This window comes from Mastomys coucha, unplaced genomic scaffold (genome assembly GCF_008632895.1).
Source record: "Mastomys coucha isolate ucsf_1 unplaced genomic scaffold, UCSF_Mcou_1 pScaffold22, whole genome shotgun sequence".
NCBI lineage: Eukaryota > Metazoa > Chordata > Mammalia > Rodentia > Muridae > Mastomys > Mastomys coucha.
The window spans coordinates 163183443-163197146 of record NW_022196905.1 but is presented as its reverse complement, the minus strand read 5'-3'; the positions used below and the strand labels follow the sequence as shown (position 1 = coordinate 163197146).

The 13704-nt window shown below is 39.2% G+C and overlaps 1 pseudogene; it reads right to left on the bottom strand.

The window, feature by feature from the left end:
• Positions 1 to 3660: 3660 nt before the first annotated feature.
• LOC116104747 lies at positions 3661 to 6553 on the bottom strand (annotated as a pseudogene).
• Positions 6554 to 13704: the final 7151 nt, after the last annotated feature.

Below are 13704 nucleotides of genomic sequence, written 5' to 3'. Positions count from 1 at the left end.
AACAAAAGAAGTAGGCTTCAGGTAAGAATTGGATTTGGGGCTTGGACAAGGACGTGGGCTCAAGTATTCTGGTCATTCTGACAAGCCCTTGGAAACAACTGTCATGGGAGTAATCATGGGACTTTGCTTATTGCCTTGCCAGTTCCTTATTGTACTGTTTGTCCTTAGTACTTGCATGTAATTAAAATGGTATAAAAGCAGACTGGGAAAAATTAAACCTGCCTTCTGTCTCAGAATTGACTGGGGTCATGCTGCAGCTTTGTCTAATTGTCTCTTTCTTTTCAATCCTCGTTCATGTGCTGGAGAACCTGTTGACTGATTGAGGGGACATGGCCAAAAAGGCTAATAAATAGCATGTGCAAGTGGAGCAAAAAATGAAACAACAGTGGATGGATATCGTGGAAATCATTTTCCTTTTAGGTACAACTTCTCTTTGTGGCCAGAACTATCTCTGAGCTCACTTGACACCTCAAACTGGCTTTCAACTTGTGATGGTCCTACTTAGTCTTCCAAGTGTTGGGATTATTGACTTGTCCACTTCAAAAAAAGCATTTAATTGAATTTTACTTAAAATTTTAAAATGCAGAGAAATATAGAGGGAAATTGCCTTAAGCAAAGGAATAAATTACACTTTCAGAAGATCATGCCATTTGCTTCTGTGATCAGTCTGGAGAACAGATACTATTTGTATACTAAATGAAATAAGCCAGGCATAGATATATAACCACCAGTATCTAGTCTCGCTGCCAGGTGAAATCTCAGAAGAAATCACAGCACATACATAAATACAAAATAAAACCATGATGGGGTAGAGAGGAATGAAACAAGGGGTAGGTCAAAGAACAGCAAGTAGCAGAAATACCGGATATGTAGTATTTGAGAAGTGTTTGTGGTGCCTTGAAGAAGTTTGATAAAATTTCAATAGGAAAGTAAATTTTGGTTGGTATCAAATTATTATACCCCAGAGGATATCTACCTCTATGAAATAGCAGATTTGTTAATTTTCTGGGGTCTAGCAAAATTTTCACTATGCAAAATACAAACAAACAAAAAAAAAAACATAATAAATCTAGTGCTGAAAATGAAAACCTAACTTGAGCTTTACAGTAGATTTGAGCTGAGAAAGAATCCATGAACTCCAAATCAGCTCCATTTAGAATATCCAGTTCAAATGACAGAAAGAAGGTAGCCTCAGAGGCCTCCTCAGGAATGAAGGGCGAGCCCAGAGCCAGAGACAGACAATGGAGGTCAGGAGACCCCATGCAATTCGCCTCTCTCTGAAGTTCTTTTAACTGGACAAGTTCTTGAGTGTATCATCACCCTACTTTTATATATTTTCTCATTTTGTCCTGCTTTTGGCTGTTTGGAAGCAACATTCATTTTTTTAGTGATGACTTTAAGATTGACTTTTATGCTATTGATATCTTCTACCTTCTTACAGAGCGTGTTATTATACTGTGTGTAATATTGTGTATAAAATAGCTGCATAATACCGTGTATAATATATTTCATGGCTCATTTGTATTAAATTTATGTGGCTGTGTTCCTCGTGTACATTTGGTCCTTGATATCTTGTTATTCTTGGTCATATGCTCATGTACCAAGCATGAATATATTCCAAATTATTATTTTGTGCCCTAGTCTTTAGCTATCAGAGTATTGAAACAGTGGTCTCAAATAAATTAGAATCCTGTGAGGGATCACCTTCTAGAAAAAGAAAAGTATGAAACCTGTAGAGCAGCCAGAGAAAGAACTTACCTCCTGGAGAAAGATCTACAACTTGCCAGATGATCTTGAGCTGATACAATGATGGTGAGACCACATCTTGGCCTGATCTTCTGTCTCCCACCTTCTTTCTAAAACTTGTCCTTCATTATCAGAATCTCAAATGTGCACTGGAGTCTAATAAGACTTAATGGATCTATTTATTGTTCTTCCTAATGGCCATGTTGAATATGACTCCCCTTCCTGCTTTCACTACTAATTATATGATTTTAATAATCCTGTGCAAGATAAGTATGCTACCCTAGCTTGCTGGACCCCAAGATATGACTCCATACCTGCTAACATGTATATATTTTAGGAAAAAGGAAACAAAACTTGTAGTCTAGTTGTGGGTATCCTTCCAGGGTGTTTAGTTGGAAGAATGCATGGGAAAATATTCACATTTCTTTTCTCCATTTACATCTTGTTCAATCATGTGTGGGACATGAAAAGGGTAGGACCCGTGATTTAATCCTCCATCATCCCTGAGACAGTAAACAAGGCACAGCATTTTGGGACACACTGAAGAGGACCAGGTAGATGAAAGGCCAGTTTGACAAGTCAGAACAGGGGGAGCTAGAAGCTTGTTGAGCTCTCTGTGTTTATTTCTACCTACTGCAAGAAGTATCTCTGATGTCGGATGAGTGGTGTACTGCTCTGTAGATATAGCAATATATCCATAAGTATCATTTTATTAATACATAAATTTAATAGAATAACTACAGTAGGTTTTCCCCTGTGGCATATAATTTATGTAGTGTTGTTGGCCACATTATCACTATCATGTATGGCTAGTATGTCAGGAAGGAGGTTTTGAATCCAATAAAGAGGTGGTTGGTTACACCCATAGCATTTGTGATGCTATTGCACCAGTGGGTGTACTGTGCAGGCAGACCATTGCTATAGCTTGCAGGGTGTTCACAGCTGGGTGAGATTGATGATTATTTTCTTCTCTGGTGGCAGGCATAGTACCTTTTGTTTTATGAACACCAGACAGTAGGGTATCCTAGTTGAGTACCAGCTCAATATCTGCATGTGCAAAAGTGTAAAAAGGTGATGCCTTCATTCCTTGGCAATAGGACCCACAGGGGAATTATCAACCACTTTCAGGGAAGACCACATAGTTGCCTAACACAAACTAGACTCCACATTCCCCCCTTTCTCTATCTCTTCTCTCTCTCTTTCTCTCTTCCTCTTCCCTTCTTTTGCCCCCCTCCCTTTTCCCTCTCTCTCTCTTTCTTTCTCTCTTATGAATGAATGCATGTGTGTGCACAGTTTCTTTTTATTTTGTTTTATTTAATAGAGAGAATTAAGTGGAATTTGTATTCAGGGGTGTAGTTGGAGTTGATGGAAGAGAAATTATATAGTTAAAATATATTGTATGAAGAACCAAACAATAAAATAAAGCTTTTTTTTCTTGGGTATTATTGAATTAAAAAATGATGATCTGAAAACTGAGATATTTTCCCTAGGAAAAAGCTTTGGTAGGACATCTTACTGTTATAAATGAGGTTCTAATATAACCACAATCTACTGCCCTAAGCCCTGTAAGCCCTAGATCTGCAAATGGAGACTAACATAAATTTGAGAGCATGGAAGAGTTCCCCTCTGTTAGGCTCCAGGAGGTCTGAGAGCAGTGTTCACTGTCCAGTCTTGTGTGGTTCTTTTGCACTACTCACATGTGGTTTGGCAATAAATTCACATAAGAGTGACGCTGCTCAAATCATTACTCAGGACTAGGCAGGATTTCTGGAACGCCCCCTCTCCTGTTCCAAGTCAGACATTAGCCTTGCATATTCTTAATCTTTTCTAAACCAAAACACAGTTTTCAAAGGATCTGAAGTAGATAAGCTTTTTTAAAAAGTTTCCTTTATTAAAATATCAGTTACACATCTGTCACTTGACTTCCATGTGCTTAACTTCCAATCATTTCGTGTGCAAGCAACAGTGCAGATTTTCTGGGTGACAGTTACCAATAAGCTTGGAATTGCGAGGACAAATGGAAGTGTAACAGAACCCTCCGTGCTTGTAGCATCGTGTAAGTTGTGCTTTGAGTATAAGATGTTTTAGATCTCCAACAGCTGCAAAGAGAAAGCAAACATCCTTTACAGTCATTGCTATAATGCCAAATATTTGAGAACATTTTGGGGGATATAAGATTGATAAATTAATGGGACAAATTTCTCTTCCAAGTAATCTTCATGGAATTGAACCTTGAGGACAGATAATAAAATCATACACTTTCCAAGGGTGAGTAGAAGAATTATAAGTGTAGCTTTTAAGTTCGATGTTTAGACTCAAGTTTCTTCCCTAAAATACCTATTACTCCAACTTACTGTTGTGCCTAAGATGCCATGTACTCTATTTCTGAATGCTACAGGCATTACAGCACCAGGAACTTATTCTGAAGTGCCCCATTTCTCCTTTATAGTCAGATTGGTCCTTCTAACTCCAGTCTACATTTCCAGACTTCTCATCACAATTTTTACCAAAACTTATAATCATTAGTGTATTCCCATCTTATACTGACTTGGGAAATTTTCAGAGGTTTCAGAAATTGGTACATATTCTGCCTTCTGTGGGATATCACAGTACACACAGAATGTATCCTAGAGTAGCCTTCAACAGTATCCAGGATAGAACAAAATTACTCTGTGATACACCTGGTAACCATCAGGTGGTAATTGTACCCACATCCTCTGGTAATTCATGGGCTGACTCAAGTCCTCTGACAATTCCTGCTCAGAAGTTCCAATCCTTTAGTATCCTAGAGTGTAATTGTTTTTGGAGACAGGCATTTACAGTTAATTGACATAAAATGAGGTATTTATATCAAACACTAATATGGCTTGATTGCCAGAAAATAAATACAAAATGTTTTATGTATTTATCACCAGTCAAGAGAAGAGGCTTTGTTCAAGTTTGTTTTCTGGAATGTTGCTGACCCCCTTGCAATAGTCTCCAAACTATGCATAGGCTCATATACACTTAATCAAAGATGTTAAAAGCCATGACATGGGAGGTCTCCAGCATTGAAGAAAGAAACTAAAAAAGGACACTAGAAGTAGGACTATCTTCCATGTTGGTGTGTTAGCTCACTTACTAATGTTACAAAGCCAAGACACTGAAATTGATCTACAGAGTCAAGGCATCCCCATCAAAATCCCAAGGACACTCTTCACAGGAATAGTGAAAACGTACAAGACTGTAAAGGACTCCAACATGTGGAAAGCATTTGTGAGCAGAAAGAACAATGTTGGAGGTGTTATGATATCCCTTCAATTTATACCTCAGAGCCACTTCATAGTACACAGAAACAGTATGGCATCAGCACAGAACTAAAAAACATCAATAGCATAGAGTAGAAGGCCCTGAAGTACAGATAGATTCTTGTGAGAAGTACTGTGGTGAATTTCTATTTTTTTTTTTTTCTGCGACATAGTTTCTCTGTATTGCCCTGGCAGCCCTGGAACTCACTCTGTAGACCAGGCTAGCCTTAACTTCAGTAATCCACTTGCCTCTGCCTCCCAAGTGGTGGGATTAAAGACGTGTGCCACCACTGCCCAAATTTCTATTGTTAATTTGGTTAGATTGAGAAACATCTAGCAGTGAAACATAATGAATTGCAAAGATGTAAACATACAAAGGTGTCTGAATACGATATGGTAATGGTTTGGATATAAACTGTCATTAAATATAAAAAGGCTTACATTTTGTAGATCTGGTTTCTGGTTCATGGCCCTAATTTGAAAATTTCTAGGAAGTTTAGGAGAAGTAGGTCACAGGGGGCGGATGGAATCTGTGCTTTTGCATTCTCTTCTCTATGTCTTAGCTCCTTCCTGCCATGAGGTAAAAGAACTTCTTTGCCACATGCCCCCACCACTGTTTTCTTCAGAAGTACATGGGGCATGCATGGGGCAGCCTTCAGATTTTTCATAGAAACCAGTTATATAATGGAAAGAACATACCTATACACACACACTCACACACATATACACATACACACACACACAAACACACAAACATGTACACATGCACACACACACACAGTGAATGCTTTGAGAAAAGGATACTAAAGTTACCCATAGAATTTTACAGCTTCCATTTCTGTAATAACTTCATTGTTCAGATGAGGGTAATAAGGACCAGAAACTTGTGACTTGATCTGAATCACCAGAGTGACAGTTTGGGAATATATATCTCACTTTTATTTTTTAACTGGAACCCACTTGCTCATGAGTCATTGATAGTTTGCAGTGGCTCAGAGTACATGGGATCTTCTATAGCTGGACAAGAAACACCCATCCAAGAATGGAAACATTCCCTCAGGGAATAGAACCCTATCCTGACTGCTGGAATATGTCTTGGGAAAGTCCCAATTACTGTCTGAGGAATGGTAGCACATGCCCTGAGTCAGGGCACCAGGGGAAGACCTCTTAGTGAGTTGGGTGAGTATAGAATGCCTGTCTGTGGAGCAGAAGCTGGCCTCTGTGTGTGTGAGGAGCTTCACTGAAGATGAAGTAGAATCTCTTTCCTACAAGGCATTCCTCCATGTCAAGCACAGGACTCTGGTCTGCCCCTGCATAGGTTCGAATCCCTGCCAAGATCAATGCTTCTCCTTGTTCCAGTTTTCTGCCCCCATGTCCCCAGTCCTGAGCAGGTGCTGCAGGTCCTCAGGCTTACCTGGGGTGGGATATGAGAAAAGGAGGCAGCATATGATCAGCAGAGAGCAGAGAGTCCTCATGGCTGGCAGAAGGAGCACTCAGACTCCAGAGAGGGTCAGTAACTCCTGCAGGACTGAAAGTCTCAGGAATCCTGAAGGTTGCCTGCAGTGAGGGTGAAGCTCATTAACTCGCCCTCCTGCTGTGTGTCCTGAGGCATTGCCAGGGCTGTTGCTAGGTGTTCCTGCTAAGCTCTGCAAGGATTTTGCTTTCATTCTGGAAGCTCTAATTTATTGCCCCATGCCTGGATTTCTTAACTTTCAGGTTTATAGAGTCTGAATGCTCTCAGACAACATAGCATATGCTAGCATTATTCTGGCCAAAAGGAATCAGGAAGACTGTAAGAGGAAGAAGCCTGACAACCCAGTGTTTCTGCAGGGTAGCTCAGCTGTAACCCTCTCTGAAGAGAAGCTAAGCTGATAGAGGGATGAGAGTTCTTCCTCAGTAGCAGCTGTTGCCAATCTTTTTAAATTAATTAACTAATTAATTAATGAACATCCTGCTCATAGCCCCCTCTCTCTTCTCCTCCCAACCACACCCTTACAGACCTCCCTAAACCCCTTCCCCTTGTCCTCAGAGAAAGGGAAATCCCCCTTGGATACCCCTTCATTGGGATATCCAGTCACAGCAGGACTAACCACATCCTTTTTCAGTGAGAGGAGACAAGGCAGCCCAGCTAGAGGAAAGGGATCCAAAGGGAGGCACAGAGTCAGAGACAGTCCCCACTCCAGTTGTTAGGAGACCCACATGAAGACCAAGCTGCACATCTAATATAAATGTGTAGGGATGTTGTTCCAGTCCCTGCATGCTCTTTAGTGGATGGTTCAGTCTCTTTAAGCTCCCATGGGTCCAAGTTACTTGATTCTGTAGGTTTTCTTGTATAACTTTGACCCCCTCAGCTGCATCAGTTCTAGCCCCCCCCCCACAACCCTCTACAAGACTTCCGAACTTCATCTAATGTTTGGCTGTGGATCTGTGGATCTCTGTATCTGTTTCTATCAGCTGCTGGGCAAAGCCACTTAAGAGAAGATTATGCTAGGCTCCTGCCTGCAAGCATAGCAGAGTATCATGAATAGTGTCAGGAGTTGGACAGGTCTTAAGTTTGGCCAGTCATTGGTTGTTCATCTGCTCAATCTCTGCCCTCTCTTTGTCCCTGTGCATAGTGTAGGTAGGAGAAATTTTGAATTAAAGGTTCTGTGGGTGGGTTGATGTCCCGCTTCCTGTACTGGAAGTCCTACTCAGCTGTGGGATATGGCCAAGTCAGCTTCCATATCTCCAGAAGTAGGAGTCTTAACTAGGGTCACCCCCATAAACTCTAGGTAGCCTTCCCCATCCCAGGTCTCCAGCTGCTCACAGGTATTTGTCCTGCTGATTTTCATTCTCACTCTGAGCCCTCTCACCCCTCCTTACACTTCATGATCATCCATATATTCCTCTTCACTCCCTTTCCACTCATTTGCCTTCCTCTATCAACTTCTATTGTCCATTTAATTTCCCCTTCTGAGACAGATTCAACCTTCCTCCCTTGGGGCTTACTTGTTATTTGGCACCTTTGATCTGCTCAGTGTAACATGGCTATCCTGCAATTTATGGGTAATATTCAGTTATAAGTGAGAGCATATCGTGCATGCCCTTTTGGTTCTGGGCCACCTCACTCAGGATGATCTTTTCTAGTTCTATCCATTTGAAATTTGAAATCCAATTTCATGATTCGCTTATTTTTAATAGCTGAGTAGTACTCCATTGTGTAGACTAATCACAGTTACTTTATCTTTTGTTGAGGAGCATCGGGGTTGTGTCCAGTTTCCAGCTATTGTAAGTAAAGCTGTTATGAATATAGTGGAATATGTGTCCTTGTGGTATGGAGGAGCATGTTTGAGCATTTGCCCAGAGGCGGTATAGCTGAGTATTGGGGTAGAACTATTCTTTTTTATTATTTTATTAGATATTTTATTTATTTATATTTCAAATGTTATCCCCTTCTCTCATTTCCCCTCTGAAAACACCCTATCACACCCTCCCTCCAGCCAATCCACTCTTGCTTCCTTGTCTTGGCAATTCTTCTATACTGGGGTATCAAGCCTTCCCAGGACCAAGGACATGTCCTTCCATTGAGGTCTAACAAGGCCATCTTCTGCTACATTTGCTGCTGGAGCCATGGCTCCCTCTATATGTACTCTTTGTTTGGTGGTTTAGTCCCTGGGAGCTCTTGAGTACTGATTGGTTCATATTGTTGCTCCTCTAATATTGGGCTGCAAGCTCCTTCAGCTCCATTGGTCCTTTCTCTAGCTCCTCCATAGGGGACCCTGTGCTCAGTCTAATGGTTGGCTGAGAGCATCCACCTCTGTATTTGTCAGGCACTGGCAGAGCCTCTCAGGAGAGAGCTGTATCAAGCTCCTGTCAGCAAGTACTTGTTGGCATCCACAATAGTGTCTTGGTTTGGTAACTACATGGGATGGATCCCCAGATGGGCAGTCTCTGGATGGCCTTTCCTTTAGTCTCTGCTCCACACTTTGTCTCTGTGTCTCCTGTCATGGAATTTTGTTCCCCTTCGTAAGAAGGACCAAAGTATCCCCACTTTGGTCTTCCTTCTTCTTGTGCTTCGTGTGGTCTGTGATTTGTATCTTGGGTATTTTTAGCTTCTGGACTAATATCCATTTATTAGTGCGTGCATACCATGTATATTCTTTTGTGATTGGGTTACCTCACTCTAGATGATATTTTCTAGTTCCGTCTATTTCCCTAAGAATTTCTTGAATTCATTGATTTTAATAGCTGAGTAGTACATGATTGTGTAAATGTACCAGTTTTCTGTATCCATTCCTCTGTTTTGGGACATCTGGGTTCATTCCAGCTCCTGGCTATTATATATATGGCTGCTATGATCATAGTGGATTTTGTGTCCTTATTATATGTTAGAGCATCTTCTGGGTATATGCCCAGGAGAGGTATAGCTGGGTCCTCTGGTAGCACTATGTCCAGTTTTCCGAGAAATCACCAAACTGATTTCCAAAGTCATTCTACCAGCTTGCAATCCCACCAGCAATAAAGGAGTGTTCCTCTTTCTTCACATCCTCACCAGCATCTGCTGTCACCTGAGTTTTTTTTTAAAATATTTTTATTTATTTTTATCATTTATTTGTTTGTTTGTTTGTTTATTTATTTATTTATTTGGTTTTTCGAGACAGAGTTTCTCTATATAGCCCTGGTTGTCCTGCAACTCATTCTGTAGACCAGGCTGGCCTCAAACTCAGAAATCCACCTACCTCTACCTCCCAAGCGCTAGGATTAAAGGCGTGCGCCACCACTGCCTGGCTTGTCACCTGAGTTTTTTATCCTAGCCATTCTGAATGGTGTGAGTTGGATTCTCAGGGTTGTTTTGATTTGCATTTCCCTGATGGGTAAGGATGTTGAACAATTCTTTAGGTACTTCTTATACATTCAGTAGTCCTCAGTTGAGAAATATTTGTTTTGCTCTGTACCCCATTTTTAAATAGGGTTTTTTGATTCCTTGGAGTCTAATTTCTTGAATTCTTTGCATATATTGGATGTTAGCCCTCTATCAGATGTAGGACTGGTAAAGATCTTTTCTCAATCAGTTGGTTGGCATTTCATCTTATTGACAGTGTCCTTTGTCTTACAGAAGCTTTGCAATTTTATGAAGTCCCATTTGTCAATTCATGATCTTAGGGCATAAACTATTGGTGTTCTGTTCAGGAAATTCTCATTTGTGCCCATGTGCTCTAGGCTCTTCCCCACTTTCTTTTCTACTAGTTTCAGTGTATCTGGTTTTATGTGGAGGTTCTTGATCCACTTGTACTTGAGCTTTGTATAGGGAGATATGAATGTATTGATTTGCATTCTTCTACATGTTGACAGACTGTTGAACCAGCAAGCACCATTTATTGAAATGGTGTCTTTTTTCCCACTGGATTGTGTTAGCTCCTTTGTCAAAGATCAAGTGACCATAGGTGTGTGGGTTCATTTCTGGGTCCTCAGTTCTATATCATTGATCCTCTTGCCTGTCATTTCACCAATTCATTGCAGTTTTTAGCATGATTGCTGTGTTGTACAGCTTGTGATCTGGGATGCTGACTCCCCCAGAAGTTCTTTTATTGTTGAGAAAAGTTTTCACTTATCCTGGGTTTTTTGTTATTCCAAATGAATTTGAGAATTGCTCTTTCTAATTCTATGAAGAATTGCATTGGAATTTTGATGGAGATTGCATTGAATCTATAGATTGCTTTTGGTGAGATGGCTATTATTACTAAATTAATCCTGCCAATCACTGAGCGTGGAAGATCTTTCCATCTTCTGAGATCTTCTTTGATTTCTTTCTTCAGAGACTTGAAGCTCTTGTCATACAGATCTTTCACTTGCTTAGTTATAGTCATACCATTGTATTTTATATTATTCATGATATTTGTGAAGGATGTGATTTCCTTCATTTCTTTGTCAACCTGTTTATCCTTTGAGTGTAGGCAGGCCACTGATTTGTTTGAATTAATTTTATATCCAGCCACTTTGCTGAAGTTGTTTATTAGCTGTAGGTGTTCTTTGGTGGAATTTTTGTGGCCACTTAAGTATACTATTATATCATCTGCATATAGTGATATTTTGACTTCTCCCTTTCCTATATGTATCCCCTCGACCTCCTTTTGTTGTCTAATTGCTCTGGCTAAGACTTTGAGTACTATATTGGATAAGTAGGGAGAGAGTGTGCAGCCTACTCTAGTTCCTGATTTTAGTAGGATTGCTTAAAGTTTCTCTCCATTTAGTTTGATGTTGGCTACTGGTTTGCTGCTTATTGCTTTTACTATGTTCAGGTATGGTTCTTGAATTTCTGATCTTTCTAAGACTTTTATCATGAAAGGGTGTTGGATTTCGTCAAATGCTTTTTCAACATCATATGGGTTTTTTTCTTTGAGTTTGTTTACATAGTGGATTATGTTGATGGTTTTCCATGCATTGAACTACCCCTACATCCCTGGGATGAAGTCTACTTGATCATGATGGATGATCGCTTTGATGTGGTCTTGGATTTGGTTTGCAATAATTTTATTGAGTATTTTTGCATCAATATTCATAAGGGAAATTGGTCTAAAGTTCTCTTTCCTTGTTGGGCCTTGTGTTGTTTAGGTATAAGTCTAACTGTGGCTTCATATAACAAATAGGGTAGTGTTCATTCTGTTTCTATTTTGTGGACTAGTTTGAAGAGTATTGGTACTAGGTCTGTGACAGAACTCTACACTAAACTCATCTGGTCCTGGCCCTTTTTTGATTGGGAAGCTTTTAATGACTGCTTGTATTTCTTTAGGGGTAGTGGGACTGTTTAGATGGTTTATCTGATCCTGATTTATCTTTGTTATTTGGTATCTTCCTAGAAAGTTGTTGATTTCATCCAGGTTTTCCAGTTTTGTTGAGCATGGTCTTTTGTAGTAGGATCTGATGATTTTTTGAGCTTACTCAGTTTCTATAGTTATATCTCCCTTTTCATTTCTGATTTTATTAGTCTGGATACTGTCTCTGTGCTCTCTGGTTAGTCTGGCTATGGGTTTATCTATCCTGTTGATTTTCTCAAAGAACCATCTCCTAGTTTTGTTAATTCTTTGCATAGTTCTTTTTGTTTCTACTTGGTTGATTTCAGCCCTGAGTTTGATTATTTCCCACCTTCTACTCCTCTTGGGTATATTTGGTTTTTTTTTTGTTTGTTTGTTTGTTTTTTGTTTTGTTTTTTTTTTTTGTTTTTGTTTTTGTTCTATAGCTTTCAGGTTTGCTGTCAAGCTGCTAGCATATGCTAGCTCCAGTTTCTTTTTGGAAGCACTCAGAGCTATGAGTATTCCTCTTAGCCCTGTTTTCATTGTGTCCCATAAGTTTGGGCATGTTGTGGCTTCATTTTCACTAAATTCTAAAAAGTCTTTAATTTCTTTATTTCTTTCTTGACCAAGTTATCATTGAGTAGAGTGTTGTGCAGCTTCCATGTGTATGTGGGCTTTCTGTTGTTTTTGTTGTTATTGAAGACCAGCCTTAGCCCACAGTGATCTGATAGGAGGCATGGGATTATTTCAATCTTGTCATATCTATTGTGTTCTGTTCTGTAACTGATTATATGGTTAATTTTGGAGAAGGTACCATGAGGTGCTGAGAAGAAGGTATATTCTTTTTATTTAGGATGAAATGTTCTATAGATACCTGTTAAATCCATTTGGTTCATAACTTTTGTTAGTTTCACTGTGTCTCTCTTTAGCTTGTGTTTCTCTGATCTGTCCATTGATAGTGTTGAAGTCTCCCACTATTATTGTGTGAGGTACAGTATCTGCTTTGAGCTTTAATAAAGTTTCTTTTAGGAATATGGGTGCCCTTGCATTTGAAGTACAGATGTTCAGAATTGAGAGTTCTTCTTGGTAGATTTTTCTTTGATGACTATGAAGTGTCCTTCCTTATCTTTTTTGATGGCTTTTGGTTGACAGTCGATTTTATCTCACATTAGAATGGCTACTCTGGCTTCTTTCTTGGGACATTTGCTTAGAAAATTGATTTCTAGCCCTTTACTCCGAGGTAGTGTTTGTCTTTGATACCGAGATGAGTTTATGGCAATACTGAAAATACATACGTTTTTCTCAATATTAATTTTAACTAACTCCAAATGTATTAACTATATATCTCAAAATAATACATCACTACTAATATTTTCTTAAATGAACATAAATATATAAAATGTTTTTGTTTGTTTGTTTTGTATTTAGTAGAGCTTAAAATCTTGGCTCTTACTGTGGTAATTTGATACAAGAGTTACAAACATCAAGCAAAGCATTCAGTCTCACTCTTTGTTGCTCTCTTACAACCCCCCCTCCCAATTTAATTGTCTACATTTCTTTTGGGTATATAAATACTTTTAAAATATGTAAGCTGTTCTGAAAACCATAGTATAGTGTAAAAACTAATTTCTCATATTTTTGGATTTCAATCAATTAGGGTATGTTGGTAATATTAATTTCCATATTAAGATATTAAGAAAAAGTAATTGTTACTTCCTGTTGTTTTTGTTGTAAGAGGTGGAATTAGGTTTGTGTGGATTTGTTGAAAGATTTCTTTCTTGCCTCTTCTAGGGTGTAGTTTTTGCTCCTTATGTTGGTATTTCCCATCTATTATCCTTTGTATAGCTGGATTTGTGGAAAGATATTGTGTAAATTTGGTTTTGTCATGGAATATCTTGTTT